The 21,740-nt window shown below is 63.6% G+C and overlaps 6 non-coding genes across 6 annotated transcripts; all 6 read right to left on the bottom strand.

The window, feature by feature from the left end:
• Nucleotides 1–410: 410 nt before the first annotated feature.
• On the bottom strand, nucleotides 411–529 carry LOC142865300 (5S ribosomal RNA). Its single transcript, XR_012915603.1, has one exon. It is a non-coding gene; the product is annotated as a 5S ribosomal RNA (ribosomal RNA).
• A 3,523-nt stretch (nucleotides 530–4,052) lies between these two features.
• LOC142865189 (5S ribosomal RNA) lies at nucleotides 4,053–4,171 on the bottom strand. Its single transcript, XR_012915492.1, has one exon. It is a non-coding gene; the product is annotated as a 5S ribosomal RNA (ribosomal RNA).
• Nucleotides 4,172–7,696: 3,525 nt separating this feature from the next.
• LOC142865190 (5S ribosomal RNA) lies at nucleotides 7,697–7,815 on the bottom strand. The gene has a single exon (XR_012915493.1). It is a non-coding gene; the product is annotated as a 5S ribosomal RNA (ribosomal RNA).
• A 3,520-nt stretch (nucleotides 7,816–11,335) lies between these two features.
• LOC142865191 (5S ribosomal RNA) lies at nucleotides 11,336–11,454 on the bottom strand. The gene has a single exon (XR_012915494.1). It is a non-coding gene; the product is annotated as a 5S ribosomal RNA (ribosomal RNA).
• A 3,530-nt stretch (nucleotides 11,455–14,984) lies between these two features.
• Nucleotides 14,985–15,103, bottom strand: LOC142865192 (5S ribosomal RNA). Its single transcript, XR_012915495.1, has one exon. It is a non-coding gene; the product is annotated as a 5S ribosomal RNA (ribosomal RNA).
• A 3,521-nt stretch (nucleotides 15,104–18,624) lies between these two features.
• Nucleotides 18,625–18,743, bottom strand: LOC142865193 (5S ribosomal RNA). Its single transcript, XR_012915496.1, has one exon. It is a non-coding gene; the product is annotated as a 5S ribosomal RNA (ribosomal RNA).
• Nucleotides 18,744–21,740: the final 2,997 nt, after the last annotated feature.

Consider the following 21,740-nt stretch of genomic DNA (forward strand, 5'->3'; position numbering starts at 1 on the left):
TGGGTGTGACTCCGGATCCCCCAACATCAGGTGCCACCACCAAAGATTCCTACGTGTAGCCCATAGAACCCCAAAAGCAACGGGACGAGTTCTGGTCACATACTCCCTCAAAATGACATCCTGGCCTTCTTCTGGAACTCCCTCCCCTCTCAGACTCTCAAGGTTTCCTCCAGCGTGTCGGTTCCCACAGAGCAGACCTTTGGTCTGAGACCTGACAGTCCAGAAGCCACGCATGCTGCCGCGTGACGGCGGTGTCGCGGCTTGGGACAAGAGGAGGCCCCACGGTGCGGGCTGGGGCGCCAGGCACCGCGGCGGGCGCTGAGGGTGGGGGTGACCCCCACCCCGGGCCGCCGACTCGCTCCCAGAAAGGGGACAGAACAAGAGGCAAAACAAAAAAAAAAAAAAGAAGAAGCCTACGGCACCCGGTATTCCCAGGCGGTCTCCCATCCAAGTACTAACCAGGCCCGACCCTGCTTAGCTTCCGAGACCAGACGAGATCGGGCGCGTTCAGGGTGGCGTGGCCCTAGACGGCGGAGGGCGCCCCTGCCCCGCTCAAGAAGCCGAGCCTCTCTGCGCTTCCCCGCCGCCTCCTCCCCCCGCCCCAGGCCCCGCGCCGGCGCTGACCCGCACCGGGCCGGGCCTGTTGAGTTCACCGGCCCGGTCCGGCGGGCTCCGAGGGACGGGGGTGACAGGCGGGGCGGGGCGGGGCGGGGCGGGCAGGGAGCGGCGGGCCGGGGTGGGGGGCTGTCTCTCTCTACACACACACACACACACACTCACACTCACACTCACACTCACTCACTCACACTCACACAAGATGCGCCTCCACGGCTGGACTCGCCAAGGTGGAGACCTTCCAGCCCCCTTCCTCTCCTCGCCTGGCCCACCCCCAGCTCGTGGCCGCCGCCGCCGCCGCCGCCGATTGCGCACGCGCGGGTCGCCCGCCCTTTGACCCCAGGCAGGGGCCGCCCTCCCCGACAACCCCTTTCAGCTGCGCCCCCCACCCTGTGGGTGGGCTGCCGCCTATTCCCCCGGGCCCGGGCTGGGGCACAGCGCATGGGGGAGGGGAGCGAGTGTATGGGGCGTCTCTCTCTCTCTCTAGGGATGTGTCCCATGGGTGGGGTGGCGTGGTTTGTGGGGCGCTGAAGAAATCAGTCCCCTCCATCTCCTACCTCTGGAAAACGCCCAAGCCCTTGGAGAACTGCCGGCAACGCGACCGTGGGGGCCGGGACCCTCCTCTGTGTCCTCCTGTGGCCCAGTCCAAGGGGCCTGGGCCTGGCCGGGGCTGCATTGGACCCCGACCACCCTGGCGTGTGGACTCGCTAAAAATCGGCGATTAGATATTGGATTCCAGCTTCATTGAGGTCATTTCACTAATGAGTCCACCGGAAAGAGTTTCCTAATCCATCTGTGAGGGTGGCAACTGAAAGAGAATTTTAAAGCTGACAGAATAGGCGAGGAAAGGCATAGGAGATTTCCACACCCAGTAAGGAAGCCTTTCCCGAAATGGAAGAAAGAAACGAGCAAACAGAGACACCGGTAGCCCGCCAGGATCAGAGTCTGCCCCCGAGAGAAAGTACCCTGACCAGGTTCACCCGTGGGTGGGTGGCGAGCTAGCGGCATTCAGAAGAGCGAGGCCCGCAGTCTGTGCAGAAGACACCTGCACTCGGGTGTGTGTGGCGGCACGATTCACAAGCAGCTCCAGATGTTAAGCCAAGGAGAAGCCAGGGAGTTCCCAACGCCCCAGGTGTCCTCAGCCCACGACTGGCTGCTGGGGGAATGCGCAGCCCGGCTCCTTGTCTCAGAGCCCTTGTCTCAGAGCGGGACAACCAGGAGGTGTGACGTACACCCCGGGGTTCCCAGGAGGATCAGGCTGAAGCTGGGACTTGGCCTGAAAGTGTCCCCTCGCATGGCCACCCCCTTCCCCTTCCTGCTCCTCTACTCCTGGTGCCCCTCCATCCAGGGGCCAGACCTTAAAGAGTCACCCGCAAGAGAATCCTGGTCCCAAAGGAGCCTTCTGGGGGACCCGTGCTGAGAGAGGTTGTGGGCATGGCCCGCTGTGGCTCTGCCCGACCCAGGGCTGAGAGATGCAACCTCCCAGCTCTGGGTCCCTGCAGGGGAAGCGTTGGCAAGCACAGGGCCAGTCCTCCAAAGGCCCAGGTGCAGGGAGCCCAGGCCAAGCAGCCTGTGGAAGAAGCCACCCCGGGAACACGACTGCAGGCCACGGCCCTTCCCACCTCCTCCTCCTCCTCCTCCTGCTCCTCCACCCCCCCGACCTCCCACCCCCCACCCCACCCCCCGACATGGCGCAGGGCTCAGAGACACCTCAGACACTTGCTACCCAAAGTGCAAAGGGCATCAGTTGCTCCTCCAAACCCCCCCCCCGCCCAGCAGACCGCGTTGTCCAGCCAGCCCCCGGGCCTCCCTGGGGTGCCCAGCACAAAAGTGCAGACAACCACCGGACCCTCAATCTCAGTTTTCGGATGTTTTTGCCACTCTAAGGACCCGCAGGCCAGCTGGGCCTTCTGGCAGGACAGAGAGCCCCGGAATCCGACGTGGAGAGCTGGGTGTACGTCCCCACGAGGAGGCGGTCCCCACCTCCGTGGCTCTCCCCGTGCGGGGGGGAAAAGCAGCCACGGGGCCTCAGAGAAGACACCAGGCTGGGCGCCCGCCCCACAGTGGGGGCACGTCCCCGCAGGCCACTTAGCGCCGGCCGCCGGCCGGCGGACGGTTGGGTGGCGCGAGACGCTGCGGCCGCCCTGCTACCGGGTTCCTGGGAGGGCGTCCTGGAACCAGCGTCCACACCAAGCCCTTGGAAGGCCCAGGAGACGGAGGAGCCCCGTCAGGCAGGGGCCGAGGACGGTGACGGCCCGGGCGGGGAGGAGCGTGTCAGGCAGGGGCAGAGGACGGTGACAGGTGACAGGCCGGGCGGGAAGGAGTCAGTCAGGCAGGGGCCGAGGAGGAGACGGGCTGGGTAAGGGTTAGGGTTAGAGTCAGGGCACAAGTCACAATCGCAAAGACCTGGAAGCGACCCGAGTGCCCATCGACCCACGAGTGCGTAAATGAAATGTGGCGCGTGGACACCACGGAGTGCTATTCAGCTAGGAGGAGCAGCGGTGAGAGGGCACCTCTCGTGGTTCTCCTGGCCAGAGCTGGAACCCGTTCCAGTAAGCCAGGTAGCCCAAGAATGGACACACGAGCACCACGTGCTCGCGCTCACCAGCAAATGGGTACGAACCGATGGACACCTAAGTGGACACAGAGGAATCACCTTCATCGGGTGGGTGTCGGGCGGGTGGGGGGAGGGGATGGGCATACACCTCCATTAGGAATGGGGTGGGTGCGCACCGACTGGGGGATGGGCGCACTTGAGGCTCTGACCGGAGGGGGGAGGCTGGGAGAGGGCAACGTACCCGACCTTAACATTGGTACCCCCACAATACGCTGGAACAACATCAGAGGTAAATGAATAAGAACACAGGGGGGAGGGGGGCACGGGCAACACATGTCACCTTAATACTTGGACTCCCATCATCTGCTTGAAAAGAGAGAGAAAAGAAAATGCAATCATAGAGATAAGAGACACTTTTTAAACATAATGAATCCGAAGAGAAAAGTAAAAGGAGGCCTGTGGAGCAGGTCTGGGTGTGACTCCGGATCCCCCAACATCAGGTGCCACCACCAAAGATTCCTACGTGTAGCCCATAGAACCCCAAAAGCAACGGGACGAGTTCTGGTCACATACTCCCTCAAAATGACATCCTGGCCTTCTTCTGGAACTCCCTCCCCTCTCAGACTCTCAAGGTTTCCTCCAGCGTGTCGGTTCCCACAGAGCAGACCTTTGGTCTGAGACCTGACAGTCCAGAAGCCACGCATGCTGCCGCGTGACGGCGGTGTCGCGGCTTGGGACAAGAGGAGGCCCCACGGTGCGGGCTGGGGCGCCAGGCACCGCGGCGGGCGCTGAGGGTGGGGGTGACCCCCACCCCGGGCCGCCGACTCGCTCCCAGAAAGGGGACAGAACAAGAGGCAAAACAAAAAAAAAAAAAAGAAGAAGCCTACGGCACCCGGTATTCCCAGGCGGTCTCCCATCCAAGTACTAACCAGGCCCGACCCTGCTTAGCTTCCGAGACCAGACGAGATCGGGCGCGTTCAGGGTGGTGTGGCCCTAGACGGCGGAGGGCGCCCCTGCCCCGCTCAAGAAGCCGAGCCTCTCTGCGCTTCCCCGCCGCCTCCTCCCCCCGCCCCAGGCCCCGCGCCGGCGCTGACCCGCACCGGGCCGGGCCTGTTGAGTTCACCCGCCGGGTCCGGCGGGCTCCGAGGGAAGGGGGTGACAGGCGGGGCGGGGCGGGGCGGGCAGGGAGCGGCGGGCCGGGGTGGGGGGCTGTCTCTCTCTACACACACACACACACACACACACACACACACTCACACTCACACTCACACTCACTCACTCACACTCACACAAGATGCGCCTCCACGGCTGGACTCGCCAAGGTGGAGACCTTCCAGCCCCCTTCCTCTCCTCGCCTGGCCCACCCCCAGCTCGTGGCCGCCGCCGCCGCCGATTGCGCACGCGCGGGTCGCCCGCCCTTTGACCCCAGGCAGGGGCCGCCATCCCGGACAACCCCTTTCAGCTGCGCCCCCCACCCTGTGGGTGGGCTGCCGCCTATTCCCCCGGGCCTGGGCTGGGGCACAGCGCATGGGGGAGGGGAGCGAGTGTATGGGGCGTCTCTCTCTCTCTCTAGGGATGTGTCCCATGGGTGGGGTGGCGTGGTTTGTGGGGCGCTGAAGAAATCAGTCCCCTCCATCTCCTACCTCTGGAAAACGCCCAAGCCCTTGGAGAACTGCCGGCAACGCGACCGTGGGGGCCGGGACCCTCCTCTGTGTCCTCCTGTGGCCCAGTCCAAGGGGCCTGGGCCTGGCCGGGGCTGCATTGGACCCCAACCACCCTGGCGTGTGGACTCGCTAAAAATCGGCGATTAGATATTGGATTCCAGCTTCATTGAGGTCATTTCACTAATGAGTGCACCGGAAAGAGTTTCCTAATCCATCTGTGAGGGTGGCAACTGAAAGAGAATTTTAAAGCTGACAGAATAGGCGAGGAAAGGCATAGGAGATTTCCACACCCAGTAAGGAAGCCTTTCCCGAAATGGAAGAAAGAAACGAGCAAACAGAAACACCGGTAGCCCGCCAGGATCAGAGTCTGCCCCCGAGAGAAAGTACCCTGACCAGGTTCACCCGTGGGTGGGTGGCGAGCTAGCGGCATTCAGAAGAGCGAGGCCCGCAGTCTGTGCAGAAGACACCTGCACTCGGGTGTGTGTGGCGGCACGATTCACAAGCAGCTCCAGATGTTAAGCCAAGGAGAAGCCAGGGAGTTCCCAACGCCCCAGGTGTCCTCAGCCCACGACTGGCTGCTGGGGGAATGCGCAGCCCGGCTCCTTGTCTCAGAGCCCTTGTCTCAGAGCGGGACAACCAGGAGGTGTGACGTACACCCCGGGGTTCCCAGGAGGATCAGGCTGAAGCTGGGACTTGGCCTGAAAGTGTCCCCTCGCATGGCCACCCCCTTCCCCTTCCTGCTCCTCTACTCCTGGTGCCCCTCCATCCAGGGGCCAGACCTTAAAGAGTCACCCGCAAGAGAATCCTGGTCCCAAAGGAGCCTTCTGGGGGACCCGTGCTGAGAGAGGTTGTGGGCATGGCCCGCTGGGGCTCTGCCCGACCCAGGGCTGAGAGATGCAACCTCCCAGCTCTGGGTCCCTGCAGGGGAAGCATTGGCAAGCACAGGGCCAGTCCTCCAAAGGCCCAGGTGCAGGGAGCCCAGGCCAAGCAGCCTGTGGAAGAAGCCACCCCGGGAACACGACTGCAGGCCACGGCCCTTCCCACCTCCTCCTCCTCCTCCTCCTGCTCCTCCACCCCCCCGACCTCCCACCCCCCCACCCCACCCCCCGACATGGCGCAGGGCTCAGAGACACCTCAGACACTTGCTACCCAAAGTGCAAAGGGCATCAGTTGCTCCTCCAAACCCCCCCCCTGCCCAGCAGACCGCGTTGTCCAGCCAGCCCCCGGGCCTCCCTGGGGTGCCCAGCACAAAAGTGCAGACAACCACCGGACCCTCAATCTCAGTTTTCGGATGTTTTTGCCACTCTAAGGACCCGCAGGCCAGCTGGGCCTTCTGGCAGGACAGAGAGCCCCGGAATACGACGTGGAGAGCTGGGTGTACGTCCCCACGAGGAGGCGGTCCCCACCTCCGCGGCTCTCCCCTTGCGGGGGGGAAAAGCAGCCACGGGGCCTCAGAGAAGACACCAGGCTGGGCGCCCGCCCCACAGTGGGGGCACGTCCCCCGCAGGCCACTTAGCGCCGGCCGCCGGCCGGCGGACGGTTGGGTGGCGCGAGACGCTGCGGCCGCCCTGCTACCGGGTTCCTGGGAGGGCGTCCTGGAACCAGCGTCCACACCAAGCCCTTGGAAGGCCCAGCGACAGAGGAGCCCCGTCAGGCAGGGGCCGAGGACGGTGACGGCCCGGGCGGGGAGGAGCGTGTCAGGCAGGGGCAGAGGACGGTGACAGGTGACAGGCCGGGCGGGAAGGAGTCAGTCAGGCAGGGGCCGAGGAGGAGACGGGCTGGGTAAGGGTTAGGGTTAGAGTCAGGGCACAAGTCACAATCGCAAAGACCTGGAAGCGACCCGAGTGCCCATCGACCCACGAGTGCGTAAATGAAATGTGGCGCGTGGACACCACGGAGTGCTATTCAGCTAGGAGGAGCAGCGGTGAGGGGGCACCTCTCGTGGTTCTCCTGGCCAGAGCTGGAACCCGTTCCAGTAAGCCAGGTAGCCCAAGAATGGACACACGAGCACCACGTGCTCGCGCTCACCAGCAAATGGGTACGAACCCATGGACACCTAAGTGGACACAGAGGAATCACCTTCATCGGGTGGGTGTCGGGCGGGTGGGGGGAGGGGATGGGCATACACCTCCATTAGGAATGGGGTGGGTGCGCACCGACTGGGGGATGGGCGCACTTGAGGCTCTGACCGGAGGGGGGAGGCTGGGAGAGGGCAATGTACCCGACCTTAACATTGGTACCCCCACAATACGCTGGAACAACATCAGAGGTAAATGAATAAGAACACAGGGGGGAGGGGGGCACGGGCAACACATGTCACCTTAATACTTGGACTCCCATCATCTGCTTGAAAAGAGAGAGAAAAGAAAATGCAATCATAGAGATAAGAGACACTTTTTAAACATAATGAATCCGAAGAGAAAAGTAAAAGGAGGCCTGTGGAGCAGGTCTGGGTGTGACTCCGGATCCCCCAACATCAGGTGCCACCACCAAAGATTCCTACGTGTAGCCCATAGAACCCCAAAAGCAACGGGACGAGTTCTGGTCACATACTCCCTCAAAATGACATCCTGGCCTTCTTCTGGAACTCCCTCCCCTCTCAGACTCTCAAGGTTTCCTCCAGCGTGTCGGTTCCCACAGAGCAGACCTTTGGTCTGAGACCTGACAGTCCAGAAGCCACGCATGCTGCCGCGTGACGGCGGTGTCGCGGCTTGGGACAAGAGGAGGCCCCACGGTGCGGGCTGGGGCGCCAGGCACCGCGGCGGGCGCTGAGGGTGGGGGTGACCCCCACCCCGGGCCGCCGACTCGCTCCCAGAAAGGGGACAGAACAAGAGGCAAAACAAAAAAAAAAAAAAGAAGAAGCCTACGGCACCCGGTATTCCCAGGCGGTCTCCCATCCAAGTACTAACCAGGCCCGACCCTGCTTAGCTTCCGAGACCAGACGAGATCGGGCGCGTTCAGGGTGGTGTGGCCCTAGACGGCGGAGGGCGCCCCTGCCCCGCTCAAGAAGCCGAGCCTCTCTGCGCTTCCCCGCCGCCTCCTCCCCCCGCCCCAGGCCCCGCGCCGGCGCTGACCCGCACCGGGCCGGGCCTGTTGAGTTCACCGGCCGGGTCCGGCGGGCTCCGAGGGACGGGGGTGACAGGCGGGGCGGGGCGGGGCGGGCAGGGAGCGGCGGGCCGGGGTGGGGGGCTGTCTCTCTATACACACACACACACACACACACACTCACACTCACACTCACTCACTCACACTCACACAAGATGCGCCTCCACGGCTGGACTCGCCAAGGTGGAGACCTTCCAGCCCCCTTCCTCTCCTCGCCTGGCCCACCCCCAGCTCGTGGCCGCCGCCGCCGCCGCCGCCGCCGATTGCGCACGCGCGGGTCGCCCGCCCTTTGACCCCAGGCAGGGGCCGCCCTCCCCGACAACCCCTTTCAGCTGCGCCCCCCACCCTGTGGGTGGGCTGCCGCCTATTCCCCCGGGCCCGGGCTGGGGCACAGCGCATGGGGGAGGGGAGCGAGTGTATGGGGCGTCTCTCTCTCTCTCTAGGGATGTGTCCCATGGGTGGGGTGGCGTGGTTTGTGGGGCGCTGAAGAAATCAGTCCCCTCCATCTCCTACCTCTGGAAAACGCCCAAGCCCTTGGAGAACTGCCGGCAACGCGACCGTGGGGGCCGGGACCCTCCTCTGTGTCCTCCTGTGGCCCAGTCCAAGGGGCCTGGGCCTGGCCGGGGCTGCATTGGACCCCGACCACCCTGGCGTGTGGACTCGCTAAAAATCGGCGATTAGATATTGGATTCCAGCTTCATTGAGGTCATTTCACTAATGAGTGCACCGGAAAGAGTTTCCTAATCCATCTGTGAGGGTGGCAACTGAAAGAGAATTTTAAAGCTGACAGAATAGGCGAGGAAAGGCATAGGAGATTTCCACACCCAGTAAGGAAGCCTTTCCCGAAATGGAAGAAAGAAACGAGCAAACAGAAACACCGGTAGCCCGCCAGGATCAGAGTCTGCCCCCGAGAGAAAGTACCCTGACCAGGTTCACCCGTGGGTGGGTGGCGAGCTAGCGGCATTCAGAAGAGCGAGGCCCGCAGTCTGTGCAGAAGACACCTGCACTCGGGTGTGTGTGGCGGCACGATTCACAAGCAGCTCCAGATGTTAAGCCAAGGAGAAGCCAGGGAGTTCCCAACGCCCCAGGTGTCCTCAGCCCACGACTGGCTGCTGGGGGAATGCGCAGCCCGGCTCCTTGTCTCAGAGCCCTTGTCTCAGAGCGGGACAACCAGGAGGTGTGACGTACACCCCGGGGTTCCCAGGAGGATCAGGCTGAAGCTGGGACTTGGCCTGAAAGTGTCCCCTCGCATGGCCACCCCCTTCCCCTTCCTGCTCCTCTACTCCTGGTGCCCCTCCATCCAGGGGCCAGACCTTAAAGAGTCACCCGCAAGAGAATCCTGGTCCCAAAGGAGCCTTCTGGGGGACCCGTGCTGAGAGAGGTTGTGGGCATGGCCCGCTGGGGCTCTGCCCGACCCAGGGCTGAGAGATGCAACCTCCCAGCTCTGGGTCCCTGCAGGGGAAGCATTGGCAAGCACAGGGCCAGTCCTCCAAAGGCCCAGGTGCAGGGAGCCCAGGCCAAGCAGCCTGTGGAAGAAGCCACCCCGGGAACACGACTGCAGGCCACGGCCCTTCCCACCTCCTCCTCCTCCTCCTCCTGCTCCTCCACCCCCCCGACCTCCCACCCCCCCACCCCACCCCCCGACATGGCGCAGGGCTCAGAGACACCTCAGACACTTGCTACCCAAAGTGCAAAGGGCATCAGTTGCTCCTCCAAACCCCCCCCCTGCCCAGCAGACCGCGTTGTCCAGCCAGCCCCCGGGCCTCCCTGGGGTGCCCAGCACAAAAGTGCAGACAACCACCGGACCCTCAATCTCAGTTTTCGGATGTTTTTGCCACTCTAAGGACCCGCAGGCCAGCTGGGCCTTCTGGCAGGACAGAGAGCCCCGGAATACGACGTGGAGAGCTGGGTGTACGTCCCCACGAGGAGGCGGTCCCCACCTCCGCGGCTCTCCCCTTGCGGGGGGGAAAAGCAGCCACGGGGCCTCAGAGAAGACACCAGGCTGGGCGCCCGCCCCACAGTGGGGGCACGTCCCCCGCAGGCCACTTAGCGCCGGCCGCCGGCCGGCGGACGGTTGGGTGGCGCGAGACGCTGCGGCCGCCCTGCTACCGGGTTCCTGGGAGGGCGTCCTGGAACCAGCGTCCACACCAAGCCCTTGGAAGGCCCAGCGACAGAGGAGCCCCGTCAGGCAGGGGCCGAGGACGGTGACGGCCCGGGCGGGGAGGAGCGTGTCAGGCAGGGGCAGAGGACGGTGACAGGTGACAGGCCGGGCGGGAAGGAGTCAGTCAGGCAGGGGCCGAGGAGGAGACGGGCTGGGTAAGGGTTAGGGTTAGAGTCAGGGCACAAGTCACAATCGCAAAGACCTGGAAGCGACCCGAGTGCCCATCGACCCACGAGTGCGTAAATGAAATGTGGCGCGTGGACACCACGGAGTGCTATTCAGCTAGGAGGAGCAGCGGTGAGGGGGCACCTCTCGTGGTTCTCCTGGCCAGAGCTGGAACCCGTTCCAGTAAGCCAGGTAGCCCAAGAATGGACACACGAGCACCACGTGCTCGCGCTCACCAGCAAATGGGTACGAACCGATGGACACCTAAGTGGACACAGAGGAATCACCTTCATCGGGTGGGTGTCGGGCGGGTGGGGGGAGGGGATGGGCATACACCTCCATTAGGAATGGGGTGGGTGCGCACCGACTGGGGGATGGGCGCACTTGAGGCTCTGACCGGAGGGGGGAGGCTGGGAGAGGGCAACGTACCCGACCTTAACATTGGTACCCCCACAATACGCTGGAACAACATCAGAGGTAAATGAATAAGAACACAGGGGGGAGGGGGGCACGGGCAACACATGTCACCTTAATACTTGGACTCCCATCATCTGCTTGAAAAGAGAGAGAAAAGAAAATGCAATCATAGAGATAAGAGACACTTTTTAAACATAATGAATCCGAAGAGAAAAGTAAAAGGAGGCCTGTGGAGCAGGTCTGGGTGTGACTCCGGATCCCCCAACATCAGGTGCCACCACCAAAGATTCCTACGTGTAGCCCATAGAACCCCAAAAGCAACGGGACGAGTTCTGGTCACATACTCCCTCAAAATGACATCCTGGCCTTCTTCTGGAACTCCCTCCCCTCTCAGACTCTCAAGGTTTCCTCCAGCGTGTCGGTTCCCACAGAGCAGACCTTTGGTCTGAGACCTGACAGTCCAGAAGCCACGCATGCTGCCGCGTGACGGCGGTGTCGCGGCTTGGGACAAGAGGAGGCCCCACGGTGCGGGCTGGGGCGCCAGGCACCGCGGCGGGCGCTGAGGGTGGGGGTGACCCCCACCCCGGGCCGCCGACTCGCTCCCAGAAAGGGGACAGAACAAGAGGCAAAACAAAAAAAAAAAAAAGAAGAAGCCTACGGCACCCGGTATTCCCAGGCGGTCTCCCATCCAAGTACTAACCAGGCCCGACCCTGCTTAGCTTCCGAGACCAGACGAGATCGGGCGCGTTCAGGGTGGTGTGGCCCTAGACGGCGGAGGGCGCCCCTGCCCCGCTCAAGAAGCCGAGCCTCTCTGCGCTTCCCCGCCGCCTCCTCCCCCCGCCCCAGGCCCCGCGCCGGCGCTGACCCGCACCGGGCCGGGCCTGTTGAGTTCACCGGCCGGGTCCGGCGGGCTCCGAGGGACGGGGGTGACAGGCGGGGCGGGGCGGGGCGGGCAGGGAGCGGCGGGCCGGGGTGGGGGGCTGTCTCTCTCTACACACACACACACACACACACACACACTCACACTCACACTCACACTCACTCACTCACACTCACACAAGATGCGCCTCCACGGCTGGACTCGCCAAGGTGGAGACCTTCCAGCCCCCTTCCTCTCCTCGCCTGGCCCACCCCCAGCTCGTGGCCGCCGCCGCCGCCGCCGCCGCCGATTGCGCACGCGCGGGTCGCCCGCCCTTTGACCCCAGGCAGGGGCCGCCCTCCCCGACAACCCCTTTCAGCTGCGCCCCCCACCCTGTGGGTGGGCTGCCGCCTATTCCCCCGGGCCCGGGCTGGGGCACAGCGCATGGGGGAGGGGAGCGAGTGTATGGGGCGTCTCTCTCTCTCTCTAGGGATGTGTCCCATGGGTGGGGTGGCGTGGTTTGTGGGGCGCTGAAGAAATCAGTCCCCTCCATCTCCTACCTCTGGAAAACGCCCAAGCCCTTGGAGAACTGCCGGCAACGCGACCGTGGGGGCCGGGACCCTCCTCTGTGTCCTCCTGTGGCCCAGTCCAAGGGGCCTGGGCCTGGCCGGGGCTGCATTGGACCCCGACCACCCTGGCGTGTGGACTCGCTAAAAATCGGCGATTAGATATTGGATTCCAGCTTCATTGAGGTCATTTCACTAATGAGTGCACCGGAAAGAGTTTCCTAATCCATCTGTGAGGGTGGCAACTGAAAGAGAATTTTAAAGCTGACAGAATAGGCGAGGAAAGGCATAGGAGATTTCCACACCCAGTAAGGAAGCCTTTCCCGAAATGGAAGAAAGAAACGAGCAAACAGAAACACCGGTAGCCCGCCAGGATCAGAGTCTGCCCCCGAGAGAAAGTACCCTGACCAGGTTCACCCGTGGGTGGGTGGCGAGCTAGCGGCATTCAGAAGAGCGAGGCCCGCAGTCTGTGCAGAAGACACCTGCACTCGGGTGTGTGTGGCGGCACGATTCACAAGCAGCTCCAGATGTTAAGCCAAGGAGAAGCCAGGGAGTTCCCAACGCCCCAGGTGTCCTCAGCCCACGACTGGCTGCTGGGGGAATGCGCAGCCCGGCTCCTTGTCTCAGAGCCCTTGTCTCAGAGCGGGACAACCAGGAGGTGTGACGTACACCCCGGGGTTCCCAGGAGGATCAGGCTGAAGCTGGGACTTGGCCTGAAAGTGTCCCCTCGCATGGCCACCCCCTTCCCCTTCCTGCTCCTCTACTCCTGGTGCCCCTCCATCCAGGGGCCAGACCTTAAAGAGTCACCCGCAAGAGAATCCTGGTCCCAAAGGAGCCTTCTGGGGGACCCGTGCTGAGAGAGGTTGTGGGCATGGCCCGCTGGGGCTCTGCCCGACCCAGGGCTGAGAGATGCAACCTCCCAGCTCTGGGTCCCTGCAGGGGAAGCATTGGCAAGCACAGGGCCAGTCCTCCAAAGGCCCAGGTGCAGGGAGCCCAGGCCAAGCAGCCTGTGGAAGAAGCCACCCCGGGAACACGACTGCAGGCCACGGCCCTTCCCACCTCCTCCTCCTCCTCCTCCTGCTCCTCCACCCCCCCGACCTCCCACCCCCCCACCCCACCCCCCGACATGGCGCAGGGCTCAGAGACACCTCAGACACTTGCTACCCAAAGTGCAAAGGGCATCAGTTGCTCCTCCAAACCCCCCCCCTGCCCAGCAGACCGCGTTGTCCAGCCAGCCCCCGGGCCTCCCTGGGGTGCCCAGCACAAAAGTGCAGACAACCACCGGACCCTCAATCTCAGTTTTCGGATGTTTTTGCCACTCTAAGGACCCGCAGGCCAGCTGGGCCTTCTGGCAGGACAGAGAGCCCCGGAATACGACGTGGAGAGCTGGGTGTACGTCCCCACGAGGAGGCGGTCCCCACCTCCGCGGCTCTCCCCTTGCGGGGGGGAAAAGCAGCCACGGGGCCTCAGAGAAGACACCAGGCTGGGCGCCCGCCCCACAGTGGGGGCACGTCCCCCGCAGGCCACTTAGCGCCGGCCGCCGGCCGGCGGACGGTTGGGTGGCGCGAGACGCTGCGGCCGCCCTGCTACCGGGTTCCTGGGAGGGCGTCCTGGAACCAGCGTCCACACCAAGCCCTTGGAAGGCCCAGCGACAGAGGAGCCCCGTCAGGCAGGGGCCGAGGACGGTGACGGCCCGGGCGGGGAGGAGCGTGTCAGGCAGGGGCAGAGGACGGTGACAGGTGACAGGCCGGGCGGGAAGGAGTCAGTCAGGCAGGGGCCGAGGAGGAGACGGGCTGGGTAAGGGTTAGGGTTAGAGTCAGGGCACAAGTCACAATCGCAAAGACCTGGAAGCGACCCGAGTGCCCATCGACCCACGAGTGCGTAAATGAAATGTGGCGCGTGGACACCACGGAGTGCTATTCAGCTAGGAGGAGCAGCGGTGAGGGGGCACCTCTCGTGGTTCTCCTGGCCAGAGCTGGAACCCGTTCCAGTAAGCCAGGTAGCCCAAGAATGGACACACGAGCACCACGTGCTCGCGCTCACCAGCAAATGGGTACGAACCGATGGACACCTAAGTGGACACAGAGGAATCACCTTCATCGGGTGGGTGTCGGGCGGGTGGGGGGAGGGGATGGGCATACACCTCCATTAGGAATGGGGTGGGTGCGCACCGACTGGGGGATGGGCGCACTTGAGGCTCTGACCGGAGGGGGGAGGCTGGGAGAGGGCAACGTACCCGACCTTAACATTGGTACCCCCACAATACGCTGGAACAACATCAGAGGTAAATGAATAAGAACACAGGGGGGAGGGGGGCACGGGCAACACATGTCACCTTAATACTTGGACTCCCATCATCTGCTTGAAAAGAGAGAGAAAAGAAAATGCAATCATAGAGATAAGAGACACTTTTTAAAAATAATGAATCCGAAGAGAAAAGTAAAAGGAGGCCTGTGGAGCAGGTCTGGGTGTGACTCCGGATCCCCCAACATCAGGTGCCACCACCAAAGATTCCTACGTGTAGCCCATAGAACCCCAAAAGCAACGGGACGAGTTCTGGTCACATACTCCCTCAAAATGACATCCTGGCCTTCTTCTGGAACTCCCTCCCCTCTCAGACTCTCAAGGTTTCCTCCAGCGTGTCGGTTCCCACAGAGCAGACCTTTGGTCTGAGACCTGACAGTCCAGAAGCCACGCATGCTGCCGCGTGACGGCGGTGTCGCGGCTTGGGACAAGAGGAGGCCCCACGGTGCGGGCTGGGGCGCCAGGCACCGCGGCGGGCGCTGAGGGTGGGGGTGACCCCCACCCCGGGCCGCCGACTCGCTCCCAGAAAGGGGACAGAACAAGAGGCAAAACAAAAAAAAAAAAAAGAAGAAGCCTACGGCACCCGGTATTCCCAGGCGGTCTCCCATCCAAGTACTAACCAGGCCCGACCCTGCTTAGCTTCCGAGACCAGACGAGATCGGGCGCGTTCAGGGTGGTGTGGCCCTAGACGGCGGAGGGCGCCCCTGCCCCGCTCAAGAAGCCGAGCCTCTCTGCGCTTCCCCGCCGCCTCCTCCCCCCGCCCCAGGCCCCGCGCCGGCGCTGACCCGCACCGGGCCGGGCCTGTTGAGTTCACCGGCCGGGTCCGGCGGGCTCCGAGGGACGGGGGTGACAGGCGGGGCGGGGCGGGGCGGGCAGGGAGCGGCGGGCCGGGGTGGGGGGCTGTCTCTCTATACACACACACACACACACACACACTCACACTCACACTCACTCACTCACACTCACACAAGATGCGCCTCCACGGCTGGACTCGCCAAGGTGGAGACCTTCCAGCCCCCTTCCTCTCCTCGCCTGGCCCACCCCCAGCTCGTGGCCGCCGCCGCCGCCGCCGCCGCCGATTGCGCACGCGCGGGTCGCCCGCCCTTTGACCCCAGGCAGGGGCCGCCCTCCCCGACAACCCCTTTCAGCTGCGCCCCCCACCCTGTGGGTGGGCTGCCGCCTATTCCCCCGGGCCCGGGCTGGGGCACAGCGCATGGGGGAGGGGAGCGAGTGTATGGGGCGTCTCTCTCTCTCTCTAGGGATGTGTCCCATGGGTGGGGTGGCGTGGTTTGTGGGGCGCTGAAGAAATCAGTCCCCTCCATCTCCTACCTCTGGAAAACGCCCAAGCCCTTGGAGAACTGCCGGCAACGCGACCGTGGGGGCCGGGACCCTCCTCTGTGTCCTCCTGTGGCCCAGTCCAAGGGGCCTGGGCCTGGCCGGGGCTGCATTGGACCCCGACCACCCTGGCGTGTGGACTCGCTAAAAATCGGCGATTAGATATTGGATTCCAGCTTCATTGAGGTCATTTCACTAATGAGTGCACCGGAAAGAGTTTCCTAATCCATCTGTGAGGGTGGCAACTGAAAGAGAATTTTAAAGCTGACAGAATAGGCGAGGAAAGGCATAGGAGATTTCCACACCCAGTAAGGAAGCCTTTCCCGAAATGGAAGAAAGAAACGAGCAAACAGAAACACCGGTAGCCCGCCAGGATCAGAGTCTGCCCCCGAGAGAAAGTACCCTGACCAGGTTCACCCGTGGGTGGGTGGCGAGCTAGCGGCATTCAGAAGAGCGAGGCCCGCAGTCTGTGCAGAAGACACCTGCACTCGGGTGTGTGTGGCGGCACGATTCACAAGCAGCTCCAGATGTTAAGCCAAGGAGAAGCCAGGGGGTTCCCAACGCCCCAGGTGTCCTCAGCCCACGACTGGCTGCTGGGGGAATGCGAAGCCCGGCTCCTTGTCTCAGAGCCCTTGTCTCAGAGCGGGACAACCAGGAGGTGTGACGTACACCCCGGGGTTCCCAGGAGGATCAGGCTGAAGCTGGGACTTGGCCTGAAAGTGTCCCCTCGCATGGCCACCCCCTTCCCCTTCCTGCTCCTCTACTCCTGGTGCCCCTCCATCCAGGGGCCAGACCTTAAAGAGTCACCCGCAAGAGAATCCTGGTCCCAAAGGAGCCTTCTGGGGGACCCGTGCTGAGAGAGGTTGTGGGCATGGCCCGCTGAAGCTCTGCCCGACCCAGGGCTGAGAGATGCAACCTCCCAGCTCTGGGTCCCTGCAGGGGAAGCGTTGGCAAGCACAGGGCCAGTCCTCCAAAGGCCCAGGTGCAGGGAGCCCAGGCCAAGCAGCCTGTGGAAGAAGCCACCCCGGGAACACGACTGCAGGCCACGGCCCTTCCCACCTCCTCCTCCTCCTCCTCCTGCTCCTCCACCCCCCCCCGACCTCCCACCCCCCCACCCCACCCCCCGACATGGCGCAGGGCTCAGAGACACCTCAGACACTTGCTACCCAAAGTGCAAAGGGCATCAGTTGCTCCTCCAAACCCCCCCCTGCCCAGCAGACCGCGTTGTCCAGCCAGCCCCCGGGCCTCCCTGGGGTGCCCAGCACAAAAGTGCAGACAACCACCGGACCCTCAATCTCAGTTTTCGGATGTTTTTGCCACTCTAAGGACCCGCAGGCCAGCTGGGCCTTCTGGCAGGACAGAGAGCCCCGGAATACGACGTGGAGAGCTGGGTGTACGTCCCCACGAGGAGGCGGTCCCCACCTCCGCGGCTCTCCCCTTGCGGGGGGGAAAAGCAGCCACGGGGCCTCAGAGAAGACACCAGGCTGGGCGCCCGCCCCACAGTGGGGGCACGTCCCCCGCAGGCCACTTAGCGCCGGCCGCCGGCCGGCGGACGGTTGGGTGGCGCGAGACGCTGCGGCCGCCCTGCTACCGGGTTCCTGAGAGGGCGTCCTGGAACCAGCGTCCACACCAAGCCCTTGGAAGGCCCAGCGACAGAGGAGCCCCGTCAGGCAGGGGCCGAGGACGGTGACGGCCCGGGCGGGGAGGAGCGTGTCAGGCAGGGGCAGAGGACGGTGACAGGTGACAGGCCGGGCGGGAAGGAGTCAGTCAGGCAGGGGCCGAGGAGGAGACGGGCTGGGTAAGGGTTAGGGTTAGAGTCAGGGCACAAGTCACAATCGCAAAGACCTGGAAGCGACCCGAGTGCCCATCGACCCACGAGTGCGTAAATGAAATGTGGCGCGTGGACACCACGGAGTGCTATTCAGCTAGGAGGAGCAGCGGTGAGGGGGCACCTCTCGTGGTTCTCCTGGCCAGAGCTGGAACCCGTTCCAGTAAGCCAGGTAGCCCAAGAATGGACACACGAGCACCACGTGCTCGCGCTCACCAGCAAATGGGTACGAACCGATGGACACCTAAGTGGACACAGAGGAATCACCTTCATCGGGTGGGTGTCGGGCGGGTGGGGGGAGGGGATGGGCATACACCTCCATTAGGAATGGGGTGGGTGCGCACCGACTGGGGGATGGGCGCACTTGAGGCTCTGACCGGAGGGGGGAGGCTGGGAGAGGGCAACGTACCCGACCTTAACATTGGTACCCCCACAATACGCTGGAACAACATCAGAGGTAAATGAATAAGAACACAGGGGGGAGGGGGGCACGGGCAACACATGTCACCTTAATACTTGGACTCCCATCATCTGCTTGAAAAGAGAGAGAAAAGAAAATGCAATCATAGAGATAAGAGACACTTTTTAAACATAATGAATCCGAAGAGAAAAGTAAAAGGAGGCCTGTGGAGCAGGTCTGGGTGTGACTCCGGATCCCCCAACATCAGGTGCCACCACCAAAGATTCCTACGTGTAGCCCATAGAACCCCAAAAGCAACGGGACGAGTTCTGGTCACATACTCCCTCAAAATGACATCCTGGCCTTCTTCTGGAACTCCCTCCCCTCTCAGACTCTCAAGGTTTCCTCCAGCGTGTCGGTTCCCACAGAGCAGACCTTTGGTCTGAGACCTGACAGTCCAGAAGCCACGCATGCTGCCGCGTGACGGCGGTGTCGCGGCTTGGGACAAGAGGAGGCCCCACGGTGCGGGCTGGGGCGCCAGGCACCGCGGCGGGCGCTGAGGGTGGGGGTGACCCCCACCCCGGGCCGCCGACTCGCTCCCAGAAAGGGGACAGAACAAGAGGCAAAACAAAAAAAAAAAAAAGAAGAAGCCTACGGCACCCGGTATTCCCAGGCGGTCTCCCATCCAAGTACTAACCAGGCCCGACCCTGCTTAGCTTCCGAGACCAGACGAGATCGGGCGCGTTCAGGGTGGTGTGGCCCTAGACGGCGGAGGGCGCCCCTGCCCCGCTCAAGAAGCCGAGCCTCTCTGCGCTTCCCCGCCGCCTCCTACCCCCGCCCCAGGCCCCGCGCCGGCGCTGACCCGCACCGGGCCGGGCCTGTTGAGTTCACCGGCCGGGTCCGGCGGGCTCCGAGGGACGGGGGTGACAGGCGGGGCGGGGCGGGGCGGGCAGGGAGCGGCGGGCCGGGGTGGGGGGCTGTCTCTCTATACACACACACACACACACACACACTCACACTCACACTCACTCACTCACACTCACACAAGATGCGCCTCCACGGCTGGACTCGCCAAGGTGGAGACCTTCCAGCCCCCTTCCTCTCCTCGCCTGGCCCACCCCCAGCTCGTGGCCGCCGCCGCCGCCGCCGCCGCCGATTGCGCACGCGCGGGTCGCCCGCCCTTTGACCCCAGGCAGGGGCCGCCCTCCCCGACAACCCCTTTCAGCTGCGCCCCCCACCCTGTGGGTGGGCTGCCGCCTATTCCCCCGGGCCCGGGCTGGGGCACAGCGCATGGGGGAGGGGAGCGAGTGTATGGGGCGTCTCTCTCTCTCTCTAGGGATGTGTCCCATGGGTGGGGTGGCGTGGTTTGTGGGGCGCTGAAGAAATCAGTCCCCTCCATCTCCTACCTCTGGAAAACGCCCAAGCCCTTGGAGAACTGCCGGCAACGCGACCGTGGGGGCCGGGACCCTCCTCTGTGTCCTCCTGTGGCCCAGTCCAAGGGGCCTGGGCCTGGCCGGGGCTGCATTGGACCCCGACCACCCTGGCGTGTGGACTCGCTAAAAATCGGCGATTAGATATTGGATTCCAGCTTCATTGAGGTCATTTCACTAATGAGTGCACCGGAAAGAGTTTCCTAATCCATCTGTGAGGGTGGCAACTGAAAGAGAATTTTAAAGCTGACAGAATAGGCGAGGAAAGGCATAGGAGATTTCCACACCCAGTAAGGAAGCCTTTCCCGAAATGGAAGAAAGAAACGAGCAAACAGAAACACCGGTAGCCCGCCAGGATCAGAGTCTGCCCCCGAGAGAAAGTACCCTGACCAGGTTCACCCGTGGGTGGGTGGCGAGCTAGCGGCATTCAGAAGAGCGAGGCCCGCAGTCTGTGCAGAAGACACCTGCACTCGGGTGTGTGTGGCGGCACGATTCACAAGCAGCTCCAGATGTTAAGCCAAGGAGAAGCCAGGGGGTTCCCAACGCCCCAGGTGTCCTCAGCCCACGACTGGCTGCTGGGGGAATGCGAAGCCCGGCTCCTTGTCTCAGAGCCCTTGTCTCAGAGCGGGACAACCAGGAGGTGTGACGTACACCCCGGGGTTCCCAGGAGGATCAGGCTGAAGCTGGGACTTGGCCTGAAAGTGTCCCCTCGCATGGCCACCCCCTTCCCCTTCCTGCTCCTCTACTCCTGGTGCCCCTCCATCCAGGGGCCAGACCTTAAAGAGTCACCCGCAAGAGAATCCTGGTCCCAAAGGAGCCTTCTGGGGGACCCGTGCTGAGAGAGGTTGTGGGCATGGCCCGCTGAAGCTCTGCCCGACCCAGGGCTGAGAGATGCAACCTCCCAGCTCTGGGTCCCTGCAGGGGAAGCGTTGGCAAGCACAGGGCCAGTCCTCCAAAGGCCCAGGTGCAGGGAGCCCAGGCCAAGCAGCCTGTGGAAGAAGCCACCCCGGGAACACGACTGCAGGCCACGGCCCTTCCCACCTCCTCCTCCTCCTCCTCCTGCTCCTCCACCCCCCCCCGACCTCCCACCCCCCCACCCCACCCCCCGACATGGCGCAGGGCTCAGAGACACCTCAGACACTTGCTACCCAAAGTGCAAAGGGCATCAGTTGCTCCTCCAAACCCCCCCCTGCCCAGCAGACCGCGTTGTCCAGCCAGCCCCCGGGCCTCCCTGGGGTGCCCAGCACAAAAGTGCAGACAACCACCGGACCCTCAATCTCAGTTTTCGGATGTTTTTGCCACTCTAAGGACCCGCAGGCCAGCTGGGCCTTCTGGCAGGACAGAGAGCCCCGGAATACGACGTGGAGAGCTGGGTGTACGTCCCCACGAGGAGGCGGTCCCCACCTCCGCGGCTCTCCCCTTGCGGGGGGGAAAAGCAGCCACGGGGCCTCAGAGAAGACACCAGGCTGGGCGCCCGCCCCACAGTGGGGGCACGTCCCCCGCAGGCCACTTAGCGCCGGCCGCCGGCCGGCGGACGGTTGGGTGGCGCGAGACGCTGCGGCCGCCCTGCTACCGGGTTCCTGAGAGGGCGTCCTGGAACCAGCGTCCACACCAAGCCCTTGGAAGGCCCAGCGACAGAGGAGCCCCGTCAGGCAGGGGCCGAGGACGGTGACGGCCCGGGCGGGGAGGAGCGTGTCAGGCAGGGGCAGAGGACGGTGACAGGTGACAGGCCGGGCGGGAAGGAGTCAGTCAGGCAGGGGCCGAGGAGGAGACGGGCTGGGTAAGGGTTAGGGTTAGAGTCAGGGCACAAGTCACAATCGCAAAGACCTGGAAGCGACCCGAGTGCCCATCGACCCACGAGTGCGTAAATGAAATGTGGCGCGTGGACACCACGGAGTGCTATTCAGCTAGGAGGAGCAGCGGTGAGGGGGCACCTCTCGTGGTTCTCCTGGCCAGAGCTGGAACCCGTTCCAGTAAGCCAGGTAGCCCAAGAATGGACACACGAGCACCACGTGCTCGCGCTCACCAGCAAATGGGTACGAACCGATGGACACCTAAGTGGACACAGAGGAATCACCTTCATCGGGTGGGTGTCGGGCGGGTGGGGGGAGGGGATGGGCATACACCTCCATTAGGAATGGGGTGGGTGCGCACCGACTGGGGGATGGGCGCACTTGAGGCTCTGACCGGAGGGGGGAGGCTGGGAGAGGGCAACGTACCCGACCTTAACATTGGTACCCCCACAATACGCTGGAACAACATCAGAGGTAAATGAATAAGAACACAGGGGGGAGGGGGGCACGGGCAACACATGTCACCTTAATACTTGGACTC

Source organism: Microcebus murinus, chromosome 28 (assembly GCF_040939455.1).
Source record: "Microcebus murinus isolate Inina chromosome 28, M.murinus_Inina_mat1.0, whole genome shotgun sequence".
Lineage (NCBI taxonomy): Eukaryota > Metazoa > Chordata > Mammalia > Primates > Cheirogaleidae > Microcebus > Microcebus murinus.